At 45.4% G+C, this 20,000-nt stretch overlaps 1 protein-coding gene across 1 annotated transcript in view; it reads left to right on the top strand.

The window, feature by feature from the left end:
• The window catches only part of LOC126986575 (collagen alpha-1(I) chain-like), an 80,300-nt gene that overhangs the window by 32,539 nt on the left and 27,761 nt on the right, over positions 1-20,000 (top strand). The gene's annotated exons all lie outside the window — the stretch shown is intronic.

Genomic DNA, 20,000 nt, shown 5'->3' with positions numbered 1-20,000 from the left:
CTTACTCCCTCACACACTTCCTCCCTCTCTCCCTTTCTCTCTCTCTCTCTCCCTCTCTCTCCCTCTCCCTCACAGCAAATATTTCACTTTTTTTTCTCTCTCCCAAGGATGTTTTCTTCTCTCGACTTTGAGGGAGAGCAGAGAGAGGAGGAAGGGAGAGGAGAGGCCGAGAGGGAGAGGGGGGAGAGGGAGGGAGGGGAGGGAGGGAGAGGAATTGGAAAGGGGGAGATCAGAGGGTAAAAATCTGGTAGAGAGAGAGAGAGAGAGAGAGAGGTTGGATTTTGTAGGAAAAGAGAGAGGAATTGATCAAGACGAAGGCGAAGGAAAAGAGAGAGAGAGAGAATTTTTTTTTTTTTGTAGGAAAAGAGAGGAAATAATCAAGACGAAGGCGAAGGAAAAGAGAGAGAGAGAGAGAGAGAGAGAGAGAGAGGAAGGGAAGGAAAGAACTGAGGGAAAAGTTTTGAAACTGATCCGACGACTAATAAAAAAAGAAAAAAAAAGGAAGAAAAATGAAAATAAAAGAGGCAGTAAATGGAGAGAGAGAGAGGAACAATGGACGGAGAAATAAGAAAGGAGGAAGAGACGAAAATAATAAAGAAAAGGAGGAGGAGGAGGAGAGAAGAGAAGAGAGGAGAGGAGAGGTTAGGGAGGGGGTGAGGGGGGATGTAAGAAGCTCCCTCCCCCCACTCCCCCCCCTCTTATCTCCCCCTTCCCCTCTTCCCCTCTCCTTCCCCAAGTTACGAGGAAAGTTTAGTGGAGTTATGCCTCAAGTTTAAGGAATATTGGCCCTATTTCTAGACGGTGTGTGTGTGTGTGTGTGTGTGTGTGTGTGTGTGTGTGTGTGTGTGTGTGTGTGTGTGTCTTTCTTTGTCTTAGTTGTTGTTATTGTCCAGTTCATGCACTGCTTCTCTCTCTCTCTCTCTCTCTCTCTCTCTCTCTCTCTCTCTCTCTCTCTCTCTCTCTCTCTCTCTCTCTCTCTCAAAAATTTCACTGCGTTGTTGTCTTCCACTAAAGTTTCTCTCTCTCTCTCTCTCTCTCTCTCTCTCTCTCTCTCTCTCTCTCTCTCTCTCTCTCTCTCTCTCTCTCTCTCTCTCTCTCTCTCTCTCTCTCTCAGCTTTTTCTTTCCCCTCCTAATTTTTCTTCTCTCCCTCCTCCTCCTCCTCCTCCTCCTCCTCCTCCTCCTCTCATACTCTCCCTCTTCGTAGTTCTTCCTTTTTTTCTTCTCCCCCTTTCTCTCTCTCTCTCTCTCTCTCTCTCTCTCTCTCTCTCTCTCTCTCTCTCTCTCTCTCTCTCTCTCTCTCTCTCTCTCTCTCTCTTAACATGACCTAATCTAACGTGATGTGACTTTCAATAACTTCACTCACTTCACCGCTCCTTGACCTTTCCTTCCTCCCCTTCCCTCCCTTCCTCTCCCTTCCTCTCCCTTCCTCTCCCCTTCCCTTCTTCTCTCTCCTCTTCCCTTCTCTTCAGTTTCCGTTTCTTCCTTCTCTTATTTTAACTCCTCATCCTTATGCCCTCTGTTTCTTTTTTCCTTCCTTCCTCCTCTCCTCCCTTCTCCTCCCCCTTCTTCTCTCTCCTCTTCCCTTCTCTTCAGTTTCCGTTTCTTCCTTCTCTTATTTTACCTCCTCTTCCTTTTGCCCTCTACGTTCTTTTCCCTTCCCTTCCCTCCCTTCCTCTCCCTTCCTCTCCCCTTCCCTTCTTCTCTCTCCTCTTCCCTTCTCTTCAGTTTCCGTTTCTTCCTTCTCTTATTTTACCTCCTCTTCCTTTTGCCCTCTATGTTCTTTTCCCTTCCCTTCCCTCCTTTCGAGTGTAAAACGCCAGACGTGATGCTATCCTTGTATAATTCCGTGGTAAGACCGCACCTCGAGTATGCAGTGCAGTTCTGGTCTCCCAATTACAGAAAGGACATTGATTTACTGGAAAGGATTCAACGACGCGCCACAAAGATGATTCCAACCTTAAGGGCTCAACCGTACGAGGAGCGACTCAAGCGACTCAATCTCTTTACATTGGAGAAAAGACGCCTAAGAGGGGATATGATTCAAGTCTTCAAGTATCTGAAAAAATTCAATAACGTCGATTTCTCCAAATTCTTTGAACTGCAAACCAACTCAAGAACTAGAAATAACGGCTTACCCATTCAGTCGAGTCGATGTAACACAGACATTGGAAGGAGTTTCTTTTCAAACCGAGTCATCCGCCACTGGAACAATCTTCCCTCAGAAGTAGTAAATGCGAATACCATCAACTTCTTCAAATATAGAATCGACCGTCATTTCGCTGCGTCGAGAGTAAACTGAATAACGAGGTGCTTTCATCTGCTCCTCAATATCGAGGTGCTTTCATCTGCTCCTCAAGCCCCAAGTGGCGGTCGAGCAGATTAAGGATGGTATTCTCAAACGCTCTCTCCTCGCACATCAACTATTTCTACAGGCTAAAAAGGAGATCAGCTGGGTTCTAATGAGCGTTTGTTTAAGTTCATGGTACAGAAGAAGGGTCAAACTACCACAAGGGTCATAAAACTAGCCCTGGAAATGCTCAAAACTCCTAGGAAAGCCTTGTCAAATATGTGTGCATGGGGAACGCATTGTTTGAGAATACGGCTCTGAATCACCAAAGCGGGCAACCTCGTAATGAGCCAATAGGTTTTCTGTTGCCTGCATTTCCATGCTTCTATGTTTCTCCTTCCTTCCCTTCCCTCCCATCCCATGTCCCTTTCCCTTCCCTTCCATGACTTATTTTCTCCTTCCCCATCTCTACGTTCCTTCCCTTCACCTTCCTCCCCTTCCCTTTCCCTCCCTCTATTCCCCTACCCTCCCCTTCCTCTTCCCATTCCCTCTCTTCATTGTCTGTTCCTTCCATGTCTTATTTTCTCCTTCCCCTCTTCACTTCTCTTCCCTTCTCTTCTTCCCTTGTCTCATTTTCCTTTTATTTTCATTCCAACTTACCTCTTCTTTTCCCTCCCTTTCCTTTCCCTGTGTTTTCTCTCCTATTCTCTCACCTCCCCCTCATCCTCCTCCTCCTCCTCCCTTCTTTATCTCTTCTCCCTTCTCTTTCCTCTCCGCGGTTGTCTCATTTCCATATTCGTTATTCCAGTAAATTTCCCGTTTATCAGATTCGTTTTCTTTGTCTTCTTCACATTCTTCTTTTCTCTCATTCCCTTTCTCATTTTCTTTCCTCTCTCCCCTCCTCCTCCTCCTGCTCTTCTCTCTTCGTTTCTTATCTTCCCTCTTTCTCTCTTTCCTTTCCTTCCCCTCCTCTTCCCTTCCCTCTTTCTCTTCTCTTCTCTCCCTTTTCAGTCTCTTCTCTCCCCTCTTTCTCTTCCTTTCTTTCCCCTCCTCATTTTCTCTTCTTTCCTTCCCTCTTTTTCTTCCTTATCTTCCCCTCCTCTCCCCTCTACAACTTTTCCTCTTCGTTTCCTCTTCTCTTTCCTTCTCTTCCTCATTCATTCTCCTCCTCTTCTCTCCAACCTCTCCTCTCTTTGCTTCTCCTTCTCCTCCCCTTCCTCTTCTCTGTTAAGTTTTCTCCATTTTCTTTTATGTGTGTTGTTGTTTTTTCTATTCTATTCTGTTTCCATCTTTCCATTCGCCATCTTCTATTTCCTACCTTTCCTTGCGTCTCCATTTCCTTTATCTTCCTTTATTGTATTTTCTTCTTTTCCTTCTTTTCTCATCCCTTTCCTTCTCTCCTTCATCCCTTCTCATCCTCCTTCCATATCTCTCTTCTTCCCCTCTCCTTCCCATCCTTCCTTCCCTCATCTCCCCCTTTCCTTCTTTTCCATCCCCTCCTCTCTCCTCTCTCCCCTCCCATCTCTCCCTCCTTTCCATTTCATCTCTCCCTTCCCCCGCCCCTCTCCTCCCCCCTCTCTCCTCTCCTTCCCCCCTACTTTCCTTTCTTCTTTCCCTCTCCCTCCCTTTCCTTCTCCCCCATTTCCGCCCCTCTCCTCCCCTTCTCTCTTTTCCATCCTCCCTTCCCTCTCCCTTTTCTTTCGTATCCTTCCCTTTCCTGTACCCCATCACCTTTCATCCTCTCTTTCCCCATCCCTTCCTCCCTTCTCCCTTTCTTACCTATCCCCCCTCCCCCACCCCCCAAGCTTACCCACACGAAGGTCAGGGCGACACCGTTACCTCCCTGCAGCTTTAGCACCTTCCCCTTGACCTGAGCTAATTAATGACCTCGCCTGACCTTTGCGTGACCTCGACCTTTGCATCTTACAGGTGCTGCGTTGTCTTGTTTGTTTGTTTGTTTGCTTTGTTTATTTTTTGTTTTTGTTTTTTTGTTTTTTTTATGATGATTTTTTTTTCTATATGAAGTGGTTGTGATGATGATGATGATGATGGTGGGGGTGGTGATAAATGATGATGATGGGGTTCTTCTGTCATTGTTTTTCCACTTTCCTTCTTTTTTTTCCTTGTTTCATGGATTGATCAGAAAAAAAATAATGATAATGATGGTGAATGATGATGATGGTGATGGTGAAAAATGATGATGGTGATGGTAAAAAATGATGATGGTGATGGTGAAAAATGATGATGATGATGATGATGGTGAAAAATGATGATGATGATGGTGATGGTGAATAATGATGATGGTGATGGTGAAAAATGATGATGATGATAGTGATGTGGGAAATTCAATGTTCCTTTTATCATTTATTCTGCACACCTTCCTGTCTCTCCTCTTCCCCCTCCCCTCCTCCCCCCCTCCCCCCCCTCTTCCTCCCCTTCCTCTTTTTTCGCAATGATAAGGAAATAAAAAAGGGAGGAAAGAAAACTGTGTGAATATTAGACAATAAATCGTTCTCTATTCGTTTTCTCTCTCTCTCTCTCTCTCTCTCTCTCTCTCTCTCTCTCTCTCTCTCTCTCTCTCTCTCTCTCTCTCTCTCTCTCATATTTTTCCTCTTCAATTTTCTTTTTTTTCCTCATTTAATTATTTTCCTCCTAATTTAGTCTTCTTCCTCCTCCTCCTCTTCTTCTTCTTCTTCCTCATGCATTCATCCCCCTTTTTACGCCCCCCCCCCATCTCTCTCTCTCTCTCTCTCTCTCTCTCTCTCTCTCTCTCTCTCTCTCTCTCTCTCTCTCTCTCTCTCTCTCTCTCTCTCTCTCTCTCTCTCTCCTATTCCTCCACCTCCTTTCTTTCTTTACTTATTTTCATCTCCTCATCCTCCTCTTCCTTCTATCCGTCCATTCTCTCTCTCTCTCTCTCTCTCTCTCTCTCTCTCTCTCTCTCTCTCTCTCTCTCTCTCACAGTGGCGTCTGGTGCAGGTGGCGCAAGACTTTATGCGTTCTCGTTACTTATTGTTCCTCCGAGCCCCGGCCAGCCAGCCTCATTTTGCCCCACCAGTCAGCTGCTGAGGGGCGGGGGGGGGGTAGGGGGGGGTAGGGTATTGGGTGTGGGTGTGGGTGGTGGCTGCGGGTCTTCAAGTGTCTTCATCCGCCATGGTCTGGTCACGTTCTGGACCCGAGATCCACGGTACCCTCTGCCCGAAGAAAAGTTGTTGGGTATCTGTATTTATTATTTTATGAGGCGAATCGAGGTAGAGAGGGAAGATTTCGGGCGCGGGTCTTGATGTGTCTACGGAGGTCAAGTGTGTGTGTGTGTGTGTGTGTGTGTGTGTGTGTGTGTGTGTGTGTGTGTGTGTGTGTGTGTGGTTAATTGGGTGACATTTTAAGAGAGAGAGAGGAGGAGGGAGGAGAAGGAGATGAAAAGAAGTAAAAAAGGAAAGGGGGTGGAGGAATAGGAGAAAAAGAGAGAGAGAGAGAGAGAGAGAGAGAGAGAGAGGAAGTTCGTAACAATAAACAATATAACTACTAATAACATCAACAGCTGCAGTGATAAATAAAAGGAAATAAAGATCAATTCTCAGGACACAGTAATAGAAAACAATGGCAACAACAACAACAACAACAATAATAATAATAATAATAATAATAATAATAATAATAATGATAATAGTAATAATAAAAAGCGTAAAACAACAACAACAAAAATAAGAGTGCCGGTAATAACAGCTGTTGCAATATGTACTTTTTATTTTTATTTTACTAACAGAGAGAGAGAGAGAGAGAAATAAAATAAAGGAAATGGAAATGGGAAGTAAAAGGAGACAAAAAAATAATGGAAAAAGAGAGAAAGAGGAGGAAATGGAAGGGAAGGGAAGGGAAAGGAAGAAAGTGGAAATGAAGGAAGAGTAAGGAAAATGAAAGGGAGGAAGGGAAGGTATGGAAAGAGAGGGAAGGGAAGGGAGAGGAAGGGGTATTTAGTGAAGGGGAAGGGGGGGGGGTAGGGCCAGGTGCCATAGAGGACATAGAAAAAATGGAAAGGGGGATCAGAGGGGGGTGGGGGAAGGGGGAGAGAGGGAAGGTGAATGGTTGGGGAGGGAAGGGGAAGAAAAGGGGGGAGGGGAGGGGGAAGGGGCATATATGTGCGTGAGGAAAATCAGATCAAATAAGCGTAGGGAGGTGGAGGAGGAGGAGGAGGAGGAGGAGGAGGAGGAGGAGGAGGAGGAGGAAGGGGGGCGTGATGGGGGAATTAAAGAGGGAGGGGAGGAGGGAGGGAGGGAAGCGTCTCGTCTCACGCACTCCCATTCTCTCTCTCTCTCTCTCTCTCTCTCTCTCTCTCTCTCTCTCTCTCTCTCTCTCTCTCTCTCTCACGAATTTGCCGCTTCTTCGAAAATTGTTATCCTGAAAGAGAGAGAGAGAGAGAGAGAGAGAGAGAGACAGACAAACGTTACATAATCAAGAAAAAACAACCCCAAAAAAACAATGATAGTTAACTTTTTTCCCTTCCCATTTCTCTCCCTTGCCTCCCCTTCCTCCCTTCTCCCCCTTCCTCCCTCTCCCTCTTTTGCAGGGTTATATAACAGGCTGGGTGAAGGGGGGAGGGAGGGGGGGTGGGGGAAGGCACCACACCCGCCCCCTAACACACACACACACACACACACACACACACACACACACACACACACACTTCCTGCTCACTCATACACCCTGATCTGTCTGAGGGGTCGGTCATTGCACACACACACACACACACACACACACACACACTATTTACATTTGTCTGTTTAGGATGAAAGGCAGTGCTCGGGCGGGGTACAGTTTTAAGCCTCCCCACCAGTCAAAGGACATTGCTATATTGAAAGGTGTTCAGCGTCGGGCAACGAAGGTGATCTCTCCTTCGCAGAACGCACCACACGAGGAAAGGCTCTCAACTCTTAACATGTTCCTGATGAGAATTGTCGCCTCCGAGGACAACTGATCGCACGGTTCAAAATACTGAGTGGCTTGACGAATATAGGAGAATCCATATTGTTTGTTATCGATGACAAGCCGCGAACGAAAAATAATGTCATAATTTTTTTAAACGTAAACAGCAAATGAAGTTCGACCGTAGCATTTTTATTTATTTTTTGTCGTACGATAATGAAATGAACTTCCGACACCTTCAGGGTTCAGTGCAAGACGGTAGTTATTTAAAAGCAATCTCTCTCTCTCTCTCTCTCTCTCTCTCTCTCTCTCTCTCTCTCTCTCTCTCTCTCTCTCTCTCTCTCTCTCTTCCTTTCTGTTTTTCTTTGTTTTCTTTCCCTTTTCCTTCTCTTTCTTTTTTTCTCTTGCTTTCTTCTCCTTTTCCATTTTCTCTCTCTCTCTCTCTCTATCTATCTATCTCTATCTCTCTATCTCTCTATATCTCTATCTATATCTGTCTACCCATCTGTCTATCTATCTATATCTGTCTACCCATCCGTCTATCTATCTATCTATATCTGTCTCAACCGCAAAACTCTCCATCATTAATGTCGACATAATTATATAACTAAGATAAACGGTAAGTAAATCAACACACAAATATCATACAGTCGCTTCACAGGCGGCGCAACAACAGGCAACACAACGCTGATGAGCCGCTGTTTGCTCGTCTGTTCATTCATTGGTTTGTGTTTATTCTGAGCGTTAATCTATTTAGTGTCGTTTTTGTGAGTGTCGGTGACAATTATACATTTTTTTCTCTTTTTTTGGTTCTCCATTAAAAAAAATGTTTTGGGTTATTCATTTCAGGTTACATATGTTCGTTTTTTGTTTTGTTTTTCTTTTTTCATGCCAGAGAGAGAGAGAGAGAGAGAGAGAGAGAGACTGAACTGGGATATAATCAAAACATCAACATCATTATCAGCATCATTATCATCATCATCATAGGCAGTCACTGATGAATTAACGACACCATTACCACATATACACAACACAACACATCACAATCACATATACACCATACAGAACACAACACAACACCCGTACAACACCATCACCAGCACATCAAACACAACACCTCACCTAACACAACACAACACCTTCCTCGCCACACCCAACACAGTATTGCCACCCCACGATGAAGGTGCAACACTTGGTCATAACCCGACAGCCTGATGACGTGTTTCCCAGACATCCATCACGCAACACCTGGCCTGGCGCAGCACACAGGTGACAACACTTGTAGACCCGCATCTATACCTGGCTGACTCACCTGCACACACACACACACACACACACACACACACACACACACACACACACACACACATCTTACTTCCTTCCTAAATATCTTCCTTCCTTTCTTACGTATTTTTTTCCTTCGTTCGTTTCCTTACCGGCTCATGCATATAACACACACACACACACACACACACACACACACACACACACACGAAAAGATGTTACGGGTTATTTATTTCAGGTTCTGTATGTTTTTTTTCATTTTTTGGTCGGTTATCGTTTTTTTTATTTATTTTTCTATCTTTTAGTTGATATTACAGACGTGTATTACTTTAGACTTGGTAACACTGCGTAATATCCGTCTGATTTCGTCTTCCTTCGCAGCGTTTACTTTCATTTTCAATCTTTAAACATGAATTTCCACTGGTGCTTTTATGACCGCCAGTAGCATTGAGATCCCACACATTCACACGCGGCAAGAACTGGTCTTTAAGTGTTTCATGAGGTCACGTCACGCAAAGGAAGCAAGCGTAATACTTCCATTCAGTAGCATCCTCTCTCACACACTTTATGAATGAAAACAAATGTCTATTGGAATATTTGGTGTTACAAGACTCCCTTCCCCCTCTTACCCACGTACACACACACACACACACACACACACACACACACACACACACACACACACACACACACACACCTTTTTATTCTGTCCTTCCTTACTTCTCTTCCTTTCTTCCTTCCTTCCTTCCTCTTTTACTTCCTTACTTATTTAAATCCTTCTTTTCCCTGCTATCTTCCTCCTTCCTTCCTTCCTTACCGGCGGATACATGTAACACCTCATCAAACCCAACATTACCTGCCTGTATGACTCTCCACCACCACATGCAAAAGGTGATGCGCTCCATTCATCACACACAACACAAAGCTCACGCCCACACAACACAGATCTCGTGACACCTGAGTTAATGGAAGCTGTCTACCTTGAATTATAGAATACCTGTCTGTACCACACCTCACCAACGCATACAGGAGGTGGTGGGTGTTATTCTTCATTCAACATCTACACTCATCTACCCAACACACCTCTCATGACATCTGGGACAATGTAATCTATCTACCTTGAATCATATAGCTCGGCCCCTCTGAGACGCTATCCACTCTAGCATCAGTTGCTTCAAAATGCCAAGAAAAGAGGCAAAATGCGTTCTCAGGAGTGGTTTTTTTCAGAGTTAATGGTTCAGAAGACTTGTTAAAACTCCCACCAGGGTCAAAATACTACCCATGGATAGCCCGACAACTCCTACGAAAGCCTTGTTAAATGTGTGTGCTTCGACGCTGAAACGGTTCATAATCAGTTGCTTTAAAATGCCAAGAAAAGAGGCAAAATGCGTTCTCAGGAGTGGTTTTTTTCAGAGTTAATGGTATAGAAGACTTGTTAAAACTCCCACCAGGGTCAAAATACTACCCATGGATAGCCCGACAACTCCTACGAAAGCCTTGTTAAATGTGTGTGCTTGGACGCTGAAACGGTTCATAATATGGAATAGCTATTGCGTCACCATCAGTAACACGTAGAAAAAGCGACGCGTATTATACATGACAACACAAAACATAGACCCACACAGCACACACCTGAGCTAATCAAATCTGTCTATCGTGTTTCTTCATCACACGAGACGCGACGAAGCCAAACACACTAATGACTCTGCACTAATAGCTTGTGATGACTCTGCGCTTGACTCCCGACCTTATTGAATTTCGCCTCAGGTTCCGACTTTTCTGTGTCTAGTATTGAGGTTCTTGACTGTGATGTTTTCTATGCCCTCTCCGACCTACGTCTTTAGGAGTATACCCGATGTTCTACCTCGGAAGGAGTAATGTTCTTGATCCAAATAAACTAAACTTAACCTAACCTAACCTAACCTAACCTAGTCTAACCTAACCCAACCCAAGCCAGACCAAACCATAAATACACCCCAACCAAAGAAAACCAAACTCACCAATACCCAACCCAACCCTAAATCAACCAACCTACCGCAAATAGCCCAACCACCACCGCCACCAGGCCCACCACCACCTCGACAGACAGAGGGCCGCCTACACCACCACCACCACCACCATCACCCTCATCACCACCAACTCAACTAGCACCATAAATACCACCACCACCACCACCACCTCCACCTCCTCCATCTTTGAACCGGTGGATAGACACACACCATCGCCACTAAAGAAAAACAAGGAAAAATATACGGATTGAAGCATGACGTAATCCTTTGGTGTGTGTGTGTGTGTGTGTGTGTGTGTGTGTGTGTGTGTGTGTAAAATTCAAATCCACAAAATCGATTAAAATAGATGAATGAATGAATACGAAAACACATCAAAAGACGATAAAAGTGGATCACCATAACTCCACAAATCCACCTGTATTTTTTTTTTTTTTCTTTAAACTTGAATCCATCTTGGCGACCCACCACCACCACCACCACCACCACCACAACCCTTACCACCACCACCACCACCACCATCACCACCACCTCCACCACCACCACCACCGCTACCACTACCTTCTTCACCGTCATCACCACCTTCATCACCACCACCATCACCACCACCTCCACCCTTATCACCACCACCATCACCACCATCACCACCATCACCACCATCACCACCGCCACCCCGACAGACAGAGAGGCGCCTATACCACCACCACCACCACCATCACCACTACCACCCCTACCATCACTCATCACCACCAACTCAACTAGCTCCATAAATACCACCACCACCTCCACCTCCTCCATCTTTGAACCAGTGTTACCATCATCACCACCACCACTGAGGTCAGACAGTGATAGCTACACCACCACTACCACCATCACCACCACCAGGGCGCCTAAAACAACACCATCAACACCACCAACACCCACCCTAATATATAATCAACACCACGATCACCACCACAACCACCATCACCACTATAACCACTACCCACACCATCATCACCACCACCACGTGCACAATCAGTCCCACTAATATCAACATCACCACCACCACCACCACCACCTTGCCATCTCAACGCAGCCGGCCGGACCAGCCATCTTGAGACCGCCTCCTCGCCCCTCTCCCTCTCTCTTCCTCTCCCTCTCTCCCTCCCTTTACCTCCCTTACATAACTAGTTTCTCTCTCCTCTCCCTCCCTTGGAAACACTCCGAGGCCCAGGGGAGCTACTTAGAGAGAGAGAGAGAGAGAGAGAGAGAGAGAGAGAGAGAGAGAATATACGATGCGTAGGAAAGTGTTGCGTAGAAAGACTCACCGCCCGGAGACCATTTAGAGAGAGAGAGAGAGAGAGAGAGAGAGAGAGAGGAGTGCCGTACGTCAAAATAAATGTCAGTGGACCGCACACACACAAAAAAAGAATATGTATAAATGAATGACTGAATGAATAAATAAACGCAAAGATAAAAAATAGATGAATAATGTAAGCTTTGTGGAGGGAGTGGGAGGAGGAAGTGGATGGAAGAAGTGGAAGGATGGAGTGGATATAAAAAGTGGAATGAGGGAGGAGGAGGAGGAGGAGGAGGAAAAAGATGAAGATAGGGTGGCATGGGAGGAAGGAGATAGTGGGTGAAGTGGAAGGAATTAGGTGGAGACGGAGTGGATGAAATAGAAAGTGGATAGAAAAAATGGCTAGAGGGGATAAAAGAAGTGGAAGTAAGGAGTAGATGAAGCAGAAAAAAGTAGGTGGAGTAAATTATTGAAACGAAAGGGAGGAGTTGGAGAGGGAGTGGATTGAGTAGATGAGGTAGGAGAGGGGAGTAGATGAAGTATGAGTGGAGTGAAGTGGAAGATGGTTAAAAAGGAAATGATTGGAGAGGAAAAGATGGATCGAGAAGTGGATAAAATAGAAGGGAGTAGATGAAAAAATAGTGGATGATATGAAGAAAAGGGAATTGAAGGAGTGGAGAGTGGATAGGAATAGTTAAGTGGAAAAAGATAATTGAAGATGAAATAGAAAATAGTGGATGAAATGAAGAAAGGGAATAATTGGAGGAGTGAAGAGTGGATTGGAATAGTTGATTAAGTGGGAAAAGATAATTGAAGATAAAGAGGATAGAGTTGACGGAGGAAGATGGAAACGAAGGGGATGAGTTTGATGGGTTGAAGGAGGGAGATGGAGACGGGGTGGATGCTGTATATCTCCGGGCGCTCCACGCATCAAACACGTCAGACCGCAACACTCACACCAAACACTAACAGACGTAAATTATACAGACTAATGTAACAGCCGCGTGACTAAGGCCCAGTTTCACAGTTCCCCATGACGGGTTAGTAAGCTCCCTAACCAATACTAGAGCCTTCGAAATTTCCTTGTATAGTGTCTGGTGTTTCTATTTAAGTTCACAAATTTGATGAAACTATACGGGAAAAGTCTTGTGTATTTAGTGTGGCATCGAAGACCTCCCCGTTTTGGATTGCATGGGATTCTGTAGTTTGGTTCGGGCTGTTACGAAGACACTGTGTTGGACTGTGAAATCGGCTTTAAGCAACCCCAACGAAGACGAAGGGTTACTAGCCTCGTATCATAAGACATTTCGCCGCCCAAGAACACATATTTAACAAGGCTTTCGTAGGAGTTGTGGGCATATCCAGGAGTAGTTTTATGACCCCGGTGGTAGTTTACCCCAAAAAAAGAGGTTTAGCGCGTCCCTATGAGTATTTTCTTACGTTCAAGGTGCAGAACGTTTGTCAGACTACCATCAGGGTCATGTAACTACCCATGGAAATGCCCAGAAATCCTGCGAAAGCCTTGTTAACCCGGTAGCAGCGATGGGCCAAATTTGTGGCTTTACCGTGTAGCAGCGACGGGCCAAATTTGTGGCTTTACCGTGTAGCAGCGACGGGCCAAATTTTTGCCATGATATAAACCCCCCCCAAAAAATAGATGATGCATAAACTGATCACAAATGCGTTAATGTATATTATGAAATGGTTTGCGTGAGTGATGATTTTTTCTCCTTTTTCTCGCTTAGAGGGACCATTAAGAAACATGATCCCCACAGCTACCAGGTGATAAGGCGCCTTTTTTATCTTATTTTTTTAGTGTGAATGAAGTTAAAACCAAAATCGTATTGAGAGGAAAAGGCAAACAAAAAGCAACTATGACCAAATGAAAAAGCAAAGCAAAATAAAAACAACATCTTGAAATCTTGTCCATGCCCTTAGCGACCGACCAGCCAAGGCAAGCATTAACAAGACCGCTTTTTGTGACGTGTTTGAAACGCGTACAGAACACATAACTGACAGCTGGGAGACGGAAAAAGGGCGAAAGATTAGTAATTAATAAATAATGAACGGCAGCACAAAAACTTAGAACAAAATGGAGCAAACTTTTGTGGAAATAGAATTGGATACGAAGAACTTTATTTTTTTGCTTAGTTTTATTTGTATTGTTCTACTCGAGAAGTCGCTGTGTTGGGTAAAGAGAGGAAAACAATTGTAAAGTGGAGCAAAGATGTCTTAAAAGGTACCGATAAAATAGCAACGGAAAAGTATGCGTTGAAAATTGTTAACCTCGAGAAACTTAACTTGCTTTCTTCATATTAAGTTGTGACCACCACCACTACCGCCGTCACCACCACCACCACCACCATCATCACCACTACTACCACCATCATCACCATTACCGCCACCATCACCACCACTACCGACATCACCATCACTATCATCAACAACACCACCACCATTACCACCACCACCACCACCATCACCACCAACTTCACCACCATCACCACTACCAACATCACCACCACTAATACATGCATTCCTCATATAAGTTAAAGTGAAGAATCCAATGAATAAAAACAACAGCAAAGACGTTTAAAAGTTAAGCATAAACTATTGTAATTGAAGAAAACGAACATTATGCAATAGCTTTATATATACCAAATCATCAGTTGACCTCAAAGAAAGAACTACAGGCACTTTCATTTGAGCTTAAGAAAGGAATACAAATAAATAACACTGAAGACTTAAACGTTACTCCTAAGCCATTAACGAAGAAAACTATATTACATCTTAACAACAAACACTTAACCTCAATGAACCTTATGATAAACAGACACGTTTCGATCACACGTTAAACAGGAATACACGAAATAAAGGACAGTGGAGACGATGAACTAGTACAGGTAAGCAATTAATTAACGAAAACAGGAATCGTAGAAGGTAAACAAACAAACAACCTTAACGAATTCAACGCAGACGCTTGTTTATTTTTTATTTTTATTTATATATTTATTTATTTATTTTTGTCTTAAGGAACACGATCTGCACATTAGCTGGCGGCGCGCACACACACACACACACACACACACACACAGGAAGGCAAACAGACGCTGGGCAGGAGGAGAACAGGCCACATGCAACTCTTGTCTGTTTGTCTGTCTGTCTGTCTAGCCTGTGACTACCCCGCGGCGCTGTGTGTGTGTGTGTGTGTGTGTGTGTGTGTGTGTGTGTGTTCATGCCCCGCCCTGTACGTCCGTTCTCCCTCACCTCGTCTTACCCAGTTTTTATTCTTGTTTTATTTGTTGTATTTATTTAGTCTTGTAAAAAAAAGGTGGTCAGCGCGTATCAACCCCTCTCTCTCTCTCTCTCTCTCTCTCTCTCTCTCTCTCTCTCTCTCTCTCTCTCTCTCTCTCTCTCTCTCTCTCTCTCTCTCTCTCTCTCTCTCACACACACACACACACACACACACACACACACACACACACACACACACACACACTTATTTCCTTTCACCATGCCCCGTTGTCCAAATACCTTGCCTTCCTGCCCCATGCCCCTCAAATTCTCTTCTCCCATGCCCCGACACCCCCAGAATCATGCCCCGTGCCCCCTACACTCCACCTCGACCCTGCCTCTCCCTGCCCCAGCTTTCTTGTGCCCAGTGCCCCGACACATATTCCGCGCCCCGCCCCGCCACGCACCCCTCTCTACCCCGTCTTCCCCCGTCTCAATGCACTTTAGTTATGCCATTGCCCCGCCCCCCGCTCCTTGCCTTGCCCCGATGCCCTGTTATGCCCCACATCTTAGGACGGGGAAAGGGGGGAGGGGGAGGATAAGGTAAGGAAAGAGGTGAAGGGGAGAAGGAACACACACACACACACACACACACACACACACACACACACACACACACATACGAGGGAGGAGGGGGGGGGGGGGCGTTATCTTAATATCCGCCAATTTAATCTCGACACGTGTTCTTTACTCGAGTCAGCGCTGTCTAATACTTGTCTGATTCGTGTTCCCGCGTCTCGTTTTCTCTCATCGTCCAATTAATCAACCATTAATTACCGCCACTTTCACTCTCTACTACTACTACTACTACTACTACTACTACTGCCACTACTACTACCATTACTACTACTACTACTACTACTACTACCATCACTACCACCATCACCTGACAAAGGGGAAAAAGATGAAGGAAAAAAAAAAAGCCCAGAAATCTCATCTCCAACATCGAGGACAGAAACAGATATGGAAATTGTAGTAATAGTAGTAGTAGTAGTAGTAGTAGTAGTAGTAGTAGTAGTAATGATGATAGTCGTGATAATGGTAATGACTGTAATAGGTGCGGTAATCAGCGGTTCATAAATTCGAAAACTAACAGAACAACAAAAAATATAGATAAAAACGAGGAGGAGGGAGAGAGAGCAAATTTGAGTCGGTATTACACGGCTTTCACAAGACTGAAGTACACGGTGAAAGATAAAGCTCACAGATACTAAGATAACTCCCCCCTCCCTCTGTGTGTGTGTGTGTGTGTGTGTGTGTGTGTGTGTTCCCCTGAAGTTTTCTCACTCAAAATCTCTTCCTCCTTCCTCTCTCCCCTCCTCTCTCCCTCTCCCCCCTCCTCTCTTCCTCTTCCCCCCCCCTCTCTTCCTCTTCCCCCTCCTCTCTTCCTCTTCCCTCCTCTCTTCCTCTTCCCCCCTCCTCTCTTCCTCTTCCCCCCTCCTCTCTTCCTCTTCCCTCCTCTCTTCCTCTCCCCCCTCCTCTCTTCCTCTTCCCTCCTCTCTTCCTCTTCCTCTTCCCTCCTCTCTTCCTCTTCCCCCCCCCTCTCTTCCTCTTCCCCCCTCCTCTCTTCCTCTTCCCCCCTCCTCTCTTCCTCTTCCCCCTCCTCTCTTCCTCTCCCCTCCTCTCTTCCCCTTCCCCTCTTATCACCCAGGACTAGAAGGGTAGAAGTAGAAGCAAAATAATAAGGGGAAGAGAAATAATATGAAAACAGGAAAAGAAGAAGAAGAAGAAGGAGGAGATAAGGAATATAGAAAATGAGGAATAACCTAAAGGAATAAAAGAGGAACAGTTAGAAACGTGAAAACGAGACCAACAGAAACAGGAGTAACAGAGAGGAAGATTAACTCGAATAACAGAAGGAGGAGGAGGAGGAGGAGGTCAGTGTCAAGCAGTGAAGCGTAAAACCAATGTGGCCAACTTAGAGGAAAACAACTCCTCCTCCTCCTCCTCTTCCTCTTCTTCTTCTTCTTCTTCTTCCTCCTCTTCTTTTTTCTTCTTTCCTTTATCTCCATTCCTCTCGTTTCTTCCTCCATCCCTCCCTCCCCTCGTCACTTCTTCTTCTTCTTCTTTACCCCTTCTTCTTCATCCCTCCATCCTTATCTCCATTCCTCTTCTTCCTTCCTCCATCCCTTCTTTCATCCCTCCCTTCCCCATCATTCCCTTCTCTTCTTCTTCCTCTTATTACTATTATTATTATTTTCCTCTCCTTCTTCATCCTTCCATCCTTATCTCCATTCCTCTTCTTCCTTCCTTCATCCCTTCTTCATCCCTTGCTTCCCTATCACTCCCTTCTTCTCTCTCCCCTTCCTTCTCCACTTCTTTCTCTCCATTTTTCTCCCTTCCTTTCCTCTATCCCTTACTCTCTCCTTTTAACTATTCTCTCTCTCTCTCTCTCTCCTTCCCTCTTTTTGCCTCCATTTTTTCCTCCTCAGCATGTCTCCCTCCTTTCCTCTACCTGTTCTTTCCCTCCTCTTTCCTTTACCCATCTATATCTTTCCTCTTTCCTTTCTTCCTTACCTCCCTTTCTTCCCTTACCCACCAATTCACTCTTTCCTATCCATCTGCCCTTTTCCTCTTTTTTCCTCTTCTTCCTTCCTTCATACATATCGTCCTTCCTTCATTCATTCATTTCTCCTCTCCTTCATTTTCCTCTCATCCTTCCTTCCTTTTTCTCTCTCCCGTCCTTCTTCGCTTCCCTTCCTTCCTTTCTTCCGTCTTTCCCTTTCCCTCCCTTATTTCCCCCTTTCTCTCCCTCCCTTCCCCTTCTTTCTCTTCTCTCCCATCTCTCCCCTCATCCCTCCCTACCTCTCTTCCCCCATTCCCTCTAATAAAAACGGCGTCACCATCACCATCGTTCTGTGTGTGTGTGTGTGTGTGTGTGTGTGTGTGTGTACCTCATCACAATACGCCCGCACAGAGAATGTTTACCTTACTTTAAAACACCCGCCATGTTCTGTCCTATCGATCCACCTGTGTATGTGTGTGTGTGTGTGTGTGTGTGTGTGTGTGTGTGAATATGTCTCTCTACTGTCGTGTGTGTGTGTGTGGGTGGGTGGGGGGGGGGGGGTAGGGAGGTGTGTGTGTGTGTGTGTGTGCGTGCGTATACTGTGCTGCGTATGTATGTGTGTGTGCGCGCATGTATGTTTTGGTAACCCGACTTGTATGTATGTATGTATGTTTGTTTGTGTGTTCCATTCTTCATTCGATGCGTGCCTGTATGTATGTAAGAGTGTATGTTTGTATTTGTTTATGTATGCATCTATATGTGTTTGTGCATGTGTTTGTTTGTTAGTGGGGTTTTTCTTTTCAACTTTTTTTTTTTCATGTGTCCCTACGAGTTATCACCGAGTCGTGTATGTGTTTTTTTTATGTATGTGTATGTATCCATGTATACTTTCGGCCTAGCGGCGGTGATGTGCGAGTGTATGTGTTTGTGTGTTTCTCATGGGAGCGCGGCTGTGGAGTCTGTGTATTTACTCGTAACGTTTGGGCTGTGTGTGTGTGTGTGTGTGTGTGTGTGTGTGTGTGTGTGTTTATGTATGTATGTATGTATGTATGCTACTACTACTACTACTACTACTACTACTACTACTACTACTACTACTACCACTACTACTACTACTACCACCACCACTACTATTACTACTACTACTACTACCACCACCACTACTACTACTACTACTACTACTACTACTACTTCTACTACTACTTATATTGCTACTTCTACTTCTATTATTATAGGCTACCTTGATGGGGGAGGATAGTGTTTATGCCATTGTCTGTCTCTGTTTATGTCTGCTTGTCTGTCTGTTACCAAAACATACGAAAAAAAGAATTGAAAAAAATGTCCTCAAAACTCTTATGAAAACATCCTTGAGCTGATGAAGTGTCGGGGAGAAAAAAATATATAGAGAAGACACAACTGACTGAAGGAATGGCAGGGTTCGGGCGTGCAGTAAGACCCGCCTGTGTTTTGAGGGGATATCTGAAAATAGGGGGGTCCAGTAAGACCCGCCTGTGTTTTGAGGGATATCTGAAAATAGGGGGGTCCGCATAAGACCGCCTGTGTTTTGAGGCATACCTGAAAATAGGGGGTCCGCAGTAAGTCCCTCCTGTGTTTTGAGCGCATACCTGCAAATCGGGGGGGGCCGCAGTAAGACCCGCCTGTGTTTTGAGGGCATACCTGAAAATAGGGGGCCGCAGTAAGACCCGCCTGTGTTTTGAGGGCAGACCTGAAAATGGGGGACCGCAGTAAGACCCGCCTGTGTTTTGAGGGCATACCTGAAAATAGGGGGGAGAGGGGTCCGCAGTAAGACCCGCCTGTGTTTTGGGGGCATACCTGAAAATAGGGGGGGGGGTCCGCAGTAAGACCCGCCTGTGTTTTGAGGGCATACCTGAAAATAGGGGGGGGGGTCCGCAGTAAGACCCGCCGGTGTTTTGAGGGCATACCTGAAAATGGGGGGGGCCGCAGTGAGACCCGCCTGTGTTTTGAGGCATACCTGAAAATAGGGGGGTCCGCAGTAAGACCCGCCTGTGTTTGAGGCATACCTGAAAATAGGGGGGAGAGGGGTCCGCAGTAAGACCCGCCTGTGTTTTGAGGGCATACCTGAAAATAGGGGGGGGGGGGGGGTCCGCAGTAAGACCCGCCTGTGTATTGAGGGCATACCTGAAAATAGGGGGTCCAGTAAGACCCGCCTGTGTTTTGAGGCATACCTGAAAATAGGGGGTCCTGCAGTAAGACCCGCCTGTGTATTGAGGCATACCTGAAAATAGGGGGTCCGCAGTAAGACCCGCCTGTGTTTTGGGGGCATACCTGAAAATAGGGGGGGGGGTCCGCAGTAAGACCCGCCTGTGTTTTGAGGGCAGACCTGAAAATGGGGGGGGGGGGGGTCCGGCACCTCTCTGAATAAAGAAAATATAATGATT

The sequence above is a fragment of the Eriocheir sinensis genome, chromosome 62 (assembly GCF_024679095.1).
Source record: "Eriocheir sinensis breed Jianghai 21 chromosome 62, ASM2467909v1, whole genome shotgun sequence".
NCBI lineage: Eukaryota > Metazoa > Arthropoda > Malacostraca > Decapoda > Varunidae > Eriocheir > Eriocheir sinensis.
The sequence above is the reverse complement of the archived record's forward strand: the minus strand, read 5'-3'. Positions and strand labels throughout refer to the sequence as shown.